The 9,829-nt window shown below is 33.9% G+C and overlaps 1 long non-coding RNA gene across 1 annotated transcript; it reads left to right on the forward strand.

Moving 5' to 3' along the window:
- On the forward strand, window positions 1-5,090 carry LOC113505831. The gene is made up of 3 exons (XR_003401663.1): window positions 1-150; window positions 3,986-4,259; window positions 4,583-5,090. It is a non-coding gene; the product is annotated as an uncharacterized LOC113505831 (long non-coding RNA).
- The last annotated feature ends 4,739 nt before the right edge of the window (window positions 5,091-9,829 follow it).

The raw sequence follows: 9,829 nt of genomic DNA on the forward strand, positions 1-9,829 counted from the left end.
ATATAGAGTATCAGTTTAGTTTTCGTCCCGTCAAAGATCGGCCGCAAAATTTGATTTTCCGGAGTTTATTTTTAAAATTTATAAAAATTATTAGGTGTCAATGACAAAAACGAAGAGAAAGTTCGCGATAACCGACAAATTTCTACCAAGGTTAGTACATTTTGTTATACGTTAGTTACACGAGCTACTAACACTGGATTGGTTCGGGATGCTACAGTTTGGATCGTTGGGCAAGGGAAATTAGAAGCTTTACCAAATAAAGGCTGAATTAAACAGACAGACAGACCTAGACCAAAGTGATGCTATAAAGGTTTCGTTAATCTGTTGTTATAATACGACATCCAAAAATACACAATTTCTGTATTAACAACAAGTGTTGAAAACCCTAGATTCTTTAATGTTAAAATTATATCTTTTTCATAATTTGTTCCGCGTTTAAACTATAAAACTGGAACAATTGCATAAACTAGTCTGTTTGTGTTCAAACTGGCAATTTAGAAACTTTTAAAAAGCTTGTTCAAACTTTATTCAAATGGGAAGTTTTGTATGAACTTGGTAGCTTTTATTTTTAAGAACTTAATTATATTGGAGATGATCAATACCCAAACTAACCTTCTAGTCTGCTGATTCCTTTTTAAGTTTTTATTTTATTTTACTAAGTATTGTCTACTTTACTTTTGGTACTTCTTAAGACTATTCATTTCAACTTTCGTTTAACTGTTTTATTTTGGAACAATATCAGAGACCAAAATTGTTAATTCTACGTTAAGCCTACTGAGTATACTTTTTTTCTTTGAGGTTATTAAAATAATCATGCGAGCCATATATAGCACTTACTAGAGAATAAAACGATTATCTTAAAAATCTTTGACATTTCAATTGTTTACGACATATCATTAGTATAATTAAGCTGTTAGAACCTTTGCTCTTTAGTATATTTATATTCAAGGAAACCCATTACATTATTTTATTATTCTATGCGAAATCCGGACTTGAAATACCTAGTTGATGCTAGGTAAGATAAAAGATTACAATTAATTTACAGCCTTCCTGTTTGTCATATAATTTAGCTCATTTGTATAATTTAATATTATTTTTATATTCGTTCGTAAGCGTATTCTCTAACACTCATTTACATATACCGAACAGACACAAAAACTTTTTGTTGTCCGCCTCAGTGCAGTATGCATTCGAATTTTTGTTTTTTCGTTGGCCTGGCAACAGCCCCGTATAGGAATGATACTTTGGTATAATGAGGCACAACCAGTTTCTTTTCTAACAACGAGTTATTTAGGTGCAACCGAGTGCAATGCTCTACATCTCAACGTAACTTGAAGGAGCTACAAGATACTATAAAGTACTTGAGGAAACTCTTTGACAGCATTCGACTGTGTAAAGTTTAGAAAAATCATTTTTTTTTGTATTTTTATTAAGTTTTTATGTATTTAAGAGATAAAAATTACTTGCTTAACAGTTTATTGAAAGACTACAGAGATATCGTTGAATGTTACAAATAATGAATTGAAATATTTAGGTATATTTCTATGCAATTTGCAAAGTTGACTTTTTTGGGTATCTCAAGGGTATATTTTTGGACCCGCACGCTTAAAACTCCCATAGTAATACTATAATAACCTATTTAAAACACACGAGACGGAGAAAAAGCAAGATTTACACTTATAAGTGTACATAAATCTGTCTAGACTTTATTAAATACGACTAAAATGTATAAATTTAAATTCAATCTGTTTTTTTATGAGAAATTCTTGTCGTTTGTAGTCTATTTGCTGATATTTCATACAAAGAACATATCCTTTTTACTATTGAACTGACCGTATGGTTAAGTTTAAATGTAGCTGCAGGCACTTAAACTTTACCGTAGATACAATTCTATTCAAAATAAGGAAAAAACTCTATTTTAAAAGGTATCTCTGAGCTTTGTTCAAATTATCTTACTAACAATATTCCACTCATTTTTTAGTCTTTTAAAGTAGCATACTGTAGATAATGAAACTTAAAAATTGTGTGGTTTCTTCACGTAACGGAATTATTTTATTTTATCAATTTATTCCGATATAAAATAAAGGAAGTGTCATACCGGATATCCACCGTCCAAAATGTATTCGTTTTAGTGGTTCTCCCATAAAATTGTATTTACATAATTGGATGTTTCTTTTAAAAAAGAGAAGCTACACAAACAGTGTATGAGTGTGGGTAAAGGCGAGTGTGGGCCGAGATGAGAAAGCTCTTCAAAAGGGCTTCTCTTGCCCTATATTTACACTTGTGGCATCACCCTTTCAAAAATATTCGTGACAGCATTTTTTAACAGAATTGCAGAATCTATTTTTTAATCTTTTTTTATCAACTTTTTAACCTCTGAACATGAAGTGCAGTGCTTCTCAGGAACTTGTATCTTTATAACTTTTCAACAATGAAGTATTGCCATGGAACTTAGCGCTTGACACAGTCTAAATCAATACATTTGACTTCATAGTATAGAAGCGTGGAATTTGGTAGTATGACTGTCGCAACCTAACTCAATCTTCAAACAGATAAAAGAAAGAAAATTTAAAAACCCAAGTTCACGTGAAAATTGTCTCTTCTCACGTGTGAACCTCAAAACTAAAAGTATCTTGCTTTCTATATAATGTTTTTATAACATATACGATTGAGTCAAAGCGGTCGGACCGGTTGTCTGTTTACTACAGGCATCACGCGGGCGCCGAGTGCTCGCTGACTCCTATTGAAGGTCCAAGCGATGCCGTCAAGCATTCCATTATAATATTGAACTTGTTTGTCGCATTGGATTTGTATCTATTTTAGATTAAGTACCGTTATGTAATCAAGCTCTTGGATTTTGTCGAATGCATCGCATGTTTAAATAAGAGTTTTTTTTCTTGGATGAATGTTACGGATAATATTCTGTTCCTCTTGAGAAATTTTAAGATGGTGATGAATATAAATCGGAACTTGAGCGGATTTACATCGCTTTGTAATTTAAAGTATTAAGTTCTATGACTAGACAATGAAAATGAGAACAAAGAAATAAAAAATTTCTTCACACAATGATTATAAATTACAAAATTTCGGTCGTGAAAAAAGTTTTCACGTAAACATACGAAATACATTGTTCTGTAGAATTGCTTTCGACAATTCTACGAGGTTATGATTTAGACTACGCGACAACTTGATCTCACAATAAAATTACATCATAATATTAAATTAACATAACAAGTAATAAATATCAATGCCTTAAAGCAAGATTTTGGAACATATAGACTGGAATTGATGGCTATTTAAAGACGTAGTTGAGTTGCAAATTTCTTTTGAATCACAAACGCAAAACGTTTAAGGACATAGAATCTGATTTAATTATGCAAAAACAAAGTAAACAATATTGAAATGAACCGAGATGATACAACAAGGATAAATGTTGCATCACCCAGTCAATCTAGTATTGATAATGTTTAAAAACCGGTAAAATCTAGTACATGTAAATTATATGCAGAGGTACATGCAACTGAGGCAATGAACGTATAGTAATAGATGCCTGGGAAGGTTAAGGAAGTACAAAGCAATGATGTAATAATTGAAAAGCAAATTAAAGTGTATAATAATGTGTTGAAAAGTAAAATAAAGCAGGCGTAACGATCATTTAATAAAGACAAACTTAAAAAAAACACAATAAATCTACAAATCTTTTCTCGTTTGTCCCACACGTGCTCAGGCTACATTATTTATAAAAGCACGTTTGTTTCAGATAATCATGTGAATTAGCAAGGAAAACATTTTTACCATCATTGTAACTATTCAAGATCTTAAAACATTTAATTTTTGCCACATGCCAGCCCTATATGACATATAAAATAATTGAATTTCTTTTGTTTTAATTCTAAGACGTTCCTTTGTTTTTATGCTATTTCTTAGACAAAATGATATGAAAAGTTTTATTATTGTATTAACGTGTACGATTTTTTGTTTGCAGGCTCGCTAAAAACCTGTGCACCAGAAAAGGCAGTCGTCGGGCGAACACCGGCAACCGTCTGGAACACGCGGTCCTCACCCACATCCAGCACGTGCCGTAGATTCCCTACCAACGCCCCCTTCTTCATCTCATCATCCATCTCCCTCCAACCGGCATCAGCTATATTACCGTGAAAGAGATAGATGCTAGCAGTCATGGCTCGAGGAGACGAATGTAAAACTGCTTCCAAGGCTAACTACGCTTGCAAGTCGTTCGACGTATCCGCCCCGTTGCAGTAAGTATTCACAAAAATGTCTCCTGATCCAAATTTCAAACGAGTCAAAATCGATCTCATTTGTCTATTATGGAAACACAATAGACAATTTCTGGGTATTTTTTTAATTTGAATCGCATGCAACCTTGTACGGGCTAACGTTGAAATTGGGATCGATATGTTCCGTATCATTTCCCTTGGGCCACCATGTTGCCATGCATGTTAAATGATTGAACGATTCAATAATAACTCGCCGCGATAGACTGCAGTATTTCTTGACAAGCAGCACGAGTATTATTTTTAACTTGGTCTGCAATATCTGATTGATTTTTAATTGATTACAGAAAACCAGCGTACCAGGCGCCGCAGAAATACCAGGCCGCTAAGAAGCCGGAGCAGAAGAAAGACTACGGATCCTGGGGCCCCATCTACAAGGACAAGAAGACTTTCACAGACATGCACCTCTGCTGAACTCCAACTCCGAGCCGGGTCATCGCCATTACTAACATCGTCACATAGTTCTAGAGCTACTACCAAAAATGTAACAAATGTCGACAAATAAACTATGTCAAATTCTCGTGTAATTGTGATTCTTTTGTGACGAATAGCTTTTTCTTATTGTTTCCAATGGTGTAGGTTTGCTTGATAACTAACATAATATCATGTATCATTATTAACAGATTAAACATCATCATCATGTAATCAGATTTTTTGTTGCGGACCTGAATCTTAAAAGAGTAATCTGAATTTGAGCACTGAAATTAGAAATGTGAATTTAAATTGAGTGACGGGCGATTCGTGTGTATGTATGAAAGAGCGTAGTTTTGAAACAGAATAAACTAAATTTTTGTACTAGGTGTAATTTTATTATGGATGCATAGAAGTCATTTTGGATTAAATAACAATGTGTTACAAATTTCCTTCAATGCCGAGTTGAGAGATAAAGGAACAAAGAGTAAGTGAGCTTTGTTCTGATTAACCAGTGAAGTAACACGAGTCAAGTACAGAAACTAATGAAAAGCCGGTTTTATTTCAAGATTAAAGTTTCTTATACCCTAGCGATATTAAAGCTAGTGAAACGTTTCTTGCAAACTTCCAGTTCTGTAAATGGTCTTCGTAAGTTTGACTTTTCTTTTCACAGAAGGGATCTACATTTTCTTTATAAACAAATGGTGAAGTTAGAGCATATAACCTATTATTTTGAAAACACTTGGACTGCATTTGGATGCTTTCCAAAAAGATTCGCCGGAACGCAATTCGTGAAAATAGAAAAATATGGGAGACACCTTTGCTTGCTGTGGTAACCCGATTAATTTAGGAGAAGCATAAGATCATAACTGTGAAGACATAAACGTCATATTATAATTTTAAATGTAAGTCACGTAGCCGATAATTACGCTATAGGTATAAGGTGAAGAATTGCTGCCTTTTCGAAGTCTTCAAGTCCAGTGAAATATGAGTAAAAATACAAGTATTGGTATTCGTATTAATTTTAAAACTCAGAAACTTAATTAACTTTAAAAATAAGAAAGATTTTTGTAGGATGTAGTCCATTTGACTGGTATAGATTTTCAAAAAAAAAACGTAGTAGAACTTGCTTACTAGGAAGTGAATATGGTCATTAAAATACATTACGGTTCTCTTTATATCTCCTACATTGATACTACCTAGCTAATATGTTCCTCGTCTGTCTGTAAAATGTGAAACCATACTTAGATTAGCCGGTCCGCAAGTCGAGTGAGCGCGTTCAAAAAAACATCTACCTACATATTGGACTCGCTTTTGCGAAAAAAATAAGTTGTTCATGAGAATGGCTTTGGGAAATATTAAAATAAAGTGCCTAACAGGGGCTTGAAAATTGAAGGGATGTAGCCGTATTGTCTGGGGACTGGGCTGTGTTCACTGCGGTAACCATCAGGGACCAGAGTATTTCTGAAAACATATTCACATTTCAGTGGCCTAGGTATTTGACAAATTGAGTTTGGAGATAATTGGTGCAGGTATGCTCTTGTTACGTTCGAAATTAAATGAAGCAGATAAGTAATTATGTAAAATTTGGACTGGGCTTTTGCGGTATGGGTATAATATAATCAGGAGTAAAGGGAAAGAATATTTTAGAGGAATAGAACATTAAGAATTTGACGGTAAATGGAACATCGCTGCTGAAGAATGTTGACAAATAACATATTATCCTAATGAAGATTGATTTCGCTCTATAAACCTATCCATGGTATAAAGTTTTAACTGTTATTTTAGTGTGATAAGCAATAGTACTTTTTGGAACATATAAGACAGGCACTTTTCCTACAGTTGCGTAGTAGGCTGATTTAAATCACGTCTATCGTTACTATAATCGTTGTTAATTCGGAAAGCCTAATTATTTTCTTTTCTTTCGTGTAACTTATCGTTAAAGTTCTTTCATGAACTGTTGGGAAATTAATCTAAATGGTATTTGGGGCATTCAACCACCTTTCCACGCGTTTATTTGTGTTACTAGGTAAGCCTTCAATTTTATTTTAATGAGGGGTTTAGATTGTTCTGGTAATTGATTTTCTGTGAAAAGCTACATTATTAATACCTACCGAAAATAGACTACTGAACATACTAGCGAACGATAAGATTTTTACAAGATACTCACACTAAACCACTGTATATTCTATTTGTGTAATGTTTATAATATGAGTGCATACAAAAAATGAAAAAAATATTAAGTTGGAAAATTATCATTCATTCATTCGCAAAATAATTAAAGTTAATAAATTACGAGAAAAACTAATTGGGTTCCTACATCGAGCCAAAGCTTCCTGAAACTGAAGTGCGCTACGCAATAATTAGTTAACTCTACTCTCAAGTTTTCAGTTAATTAGAAGTGTTTGTAGCAACTGCGTGGAAAATGTTTAAAGTTTAAAGTCTTTAAGTAAATAATATAAAAATTTATAAATTCGCAATCGATGTAATTCGAAAAATTATACGAATAAAGAAACCTGCTGCCTTTGGTTCAATCAAAACAGCTTGCTGCATTCATGAAATGAATCAAGCAAACACTTGCTTGAGACATAAAATTGTTTACAAGAGGGATGCACCTTTATTGTTTCCAATTCTAAATGTAAAACCTAAAAGTCCGAGGACTTCGGTCTCGTCACAAACCACTACATTTTGATAGATCAATGTCATCAGCTAGTGACGTCATGACTGTTATGAGATCTTCCTATTTGGAATCAACAATTCGTTAAATAATGAAGACTTTGTCAAAAAGAAAAAAGTTTCTATATTTAAATCTCTAAGCAGAACTTGTTGCAAAATATCGAACGAGTTCATTCAATTTTGTGAGCCAAACAAAATAAATAGATCGTGTTACCTGAAACAGACTGTGTCGGTATCTTTCTAGATTTCCATATCGTGCGAAATAGCTCACGTGGATTGGGTTCGAATTTATCTTTCAGCTGGAAAGCAAAGAAGATATCACGAAGCACAGACATTTAAATAATAACATATTGACTCCTAAACAAGTAGCGTGTTGACTCCTAAACAAATACTCTCTGAGATTTCGTGGCACAAAAAAGTATGAGTACAGCGACCTATTATAATAACCTTCTTTTACAAGAAGACTGTTGGTATTATAGCAGTGCGAGAGCGATCTTCAACTGAAATAATTTTGCTTTAATATTTATTGATAGGTCGTCAGTTCTTTATCTCAAAATATCATATCAACGCATTCATCCAAAGTCGAGCGGCCTAATAAAAGTCAAACTATTCGAAATTGGATGCATAATTTTGCGACATAGTTCTGTTCTATCATAGTTTTCGACATTGCCGCAATGTTTAACCATTTACAAGTAAAAAGAGATTGTATACCCTACGATCAGGGAGCTATAGAAAAAAGACTATATCGCTTCCCTTTCACAATATTACGTTTGGGTACTATTATGCAAACGGCCGATATTTGTTTACGCTATTCTATCTATGGCGGGATACTATTGCTTTCGAACTTATTTTTTACTATTTATTTTATTTCTGGGACCAAGTACCTGTAACCGATTACAGTTTCTACAAAGAATAACTATTTAAAAAATGAAAAATATTAATAAATATGTAAAAGCTATTGAACCTTACATCCTTGAGTAATTTTCGCAATCTTGCCCTTACTTACTTACATCTCTAAGTAAACGACACACAAATTGAATCACCAAAGAACGATAAATTATAAAGATAGCATTCCCAAGACTGGCTTTTCATGAAAAATCCTAATTACTTTTCTTCCGAACTTCGACAGGCTGTCAGGAAAAAAAAATGGTATTTTGGGATTCGAATACATTTCATGACACATCGGCATCGATGGAATCAAGTTCCCATTAGGTAGTTAGCGGAATTTCCCGCGCTTTCGAATCTCCGGCGGTGTCGTTGTGAACACCGAATAACTGTAGGCTCGTTAACTTTATCAGTGAAAGGAAGTGACGTAATAACTTGCTGGCGTCCAACGAAATGTTTTGGCAGAGTTTTCCGATTAATTTGCGGTAAATTTTTGTTAGTATTTGGGTGTTTTTTTTTTGGTTCATTTGACATTATTTTATTAGAGTTTGGAGTAGGTATTTTGAGTCCTACAAATACATTCACATCGATAACCCTGCATATATTTGTTTGTCACCGTATTATTACCTGCAATTTAAATTGGACTCCTGTCTTGACTTGCTTTGGATTTTTTCTCTTGCTTTTCTGCCATTAATTCACTGCTTTGGTAAAAAACAGACTCTTCATACAATTCACCAGCGCAGCTGTTCAGATAACTCCGTTCATTAACGGAGGCTAACGAGTTATTCATGAACAAAACTTATTACATGCGAATGCTGAATTGAGAATTAAATGTATTCACATGTATGGGCTGCACTCGTTACTGAAAATTACTACATATTCAAGTAATAAACAGTTGAAGGTTGATTTAAAAAGAGCAGAATTCGAAACCTTGTAGCTAACGATTCTATCTTGGAACTTGAATAAAAGAACGAATATTCAACGCACATTCGCATTAACGAAATTCTGTGTACAGTTACATGTGTAGGAGATAGGACTAAAAGTTTTCGAACACTTCTAAAATCTTATTTTAATTAATTTCATCGTCATCAGCCTAGCCCTTTGCGCACTGTAGATCATACAAGCAGCGATGGCCTATCTGACCTCCTCGACTCATTTACCTGGGTAACACGATACCCCTTAACTATAACTGGTTGTCAGACATTTTTACCGTAACGACTATCTAAGATGAGTAAGTAAAAGACAAGTTCTAATGCCTTTACAAACATGTAGGGTTTCCTTATGGAATAGATGGTCACCCATCCATGGGCCGACCGTAGGTATCAAGCTTAACCTGTGATCAATCAAATTGTGCAGTTGTAGCTTAACCACAAGCTCCTCATTAATTAAGATTAATTTATTCAGTTCAAATACACCAGAATACTCCAAACAACACGATAGTATACATTTCAGTGTATTTTCTTTATCAAATCGTATTTTAACGACAAAATCCGAGGCGCGCTCGGCTCGCTCCGTCGGTTTACGAACACTGAATTATTGAGAGTCTTCCTTTGTTTGCCGAG

The sequence above is a fragment of the Trichoplusia ni genome, chromosome 27 (assembly GCF_003590095.1).
Source record: "Trichoplusia ni isolate ovarian cell line Hi5 chromosome 27, tn1, whole genome shotgun sequence".
Classification (NCBI taxonomy): domain Eukaryota; kingdom Metazoa; phylum Arthropoda; class Insecta; order Lepidoptera; family Noctuidae; genus Trichoplusia; species Trichoplusia ni.